We start from the raw sequence: 467 nt of genomic DNA on the forward strand, positions 1-467 counted from the left end.
CTTAGCTACTTGTACCTTTCCAGATACTAATGAGAGACAGATCCGATGCACTAGCTATGGTCAAGCTCTATATAGCCTCCCAGGCAGCAAACTAACCTCCAAGGGAGCATCAGAGTGGTTCAGAACTTTCTACCAAGGCCTGGACAACCCTCTCTTCTTTCCTTACACGGAGTCTGAAAATTTTGAAAATCCAGTCTCCTTCAGGTTAGATAGCTTTGCCGATGATGCTGACACTCGGCAATTGTATTCCATCATGATCCGTCCCTGCTTCCTTCCAGTTGGCATGAGCACTTCAAACAGGATCATCAAACCTGGTTATGAGTCTTATCAGCCGGTCGTAGCAGCCCGGCAACTTGGTCTTGGACAGGTATCTCCCCACTTCTTTCTGCACCACCTGACGGAAAGCAGAGCTGATCTACCTGATGTCCTCACCAGTCAGAGGTGTTATACCTTCTTTGACGCTCTAG

The sequence above is a fragment of the Lolium rigidum genome, chromosome 7 (genome assembly GCF_022539505.1).
Source record: "Lolium rigidum isolate FL_2022 chromosome 7, APGP_CSIRO_Lrig_0.1, whole genome shotgun sequence".
Classification (NCBI taxonomy): Eukaryota; Viridiplantae; Streptophyta; class Magnoliopsida; order Poales; family Poaceae; genus Lolium; species Lolium rigidum.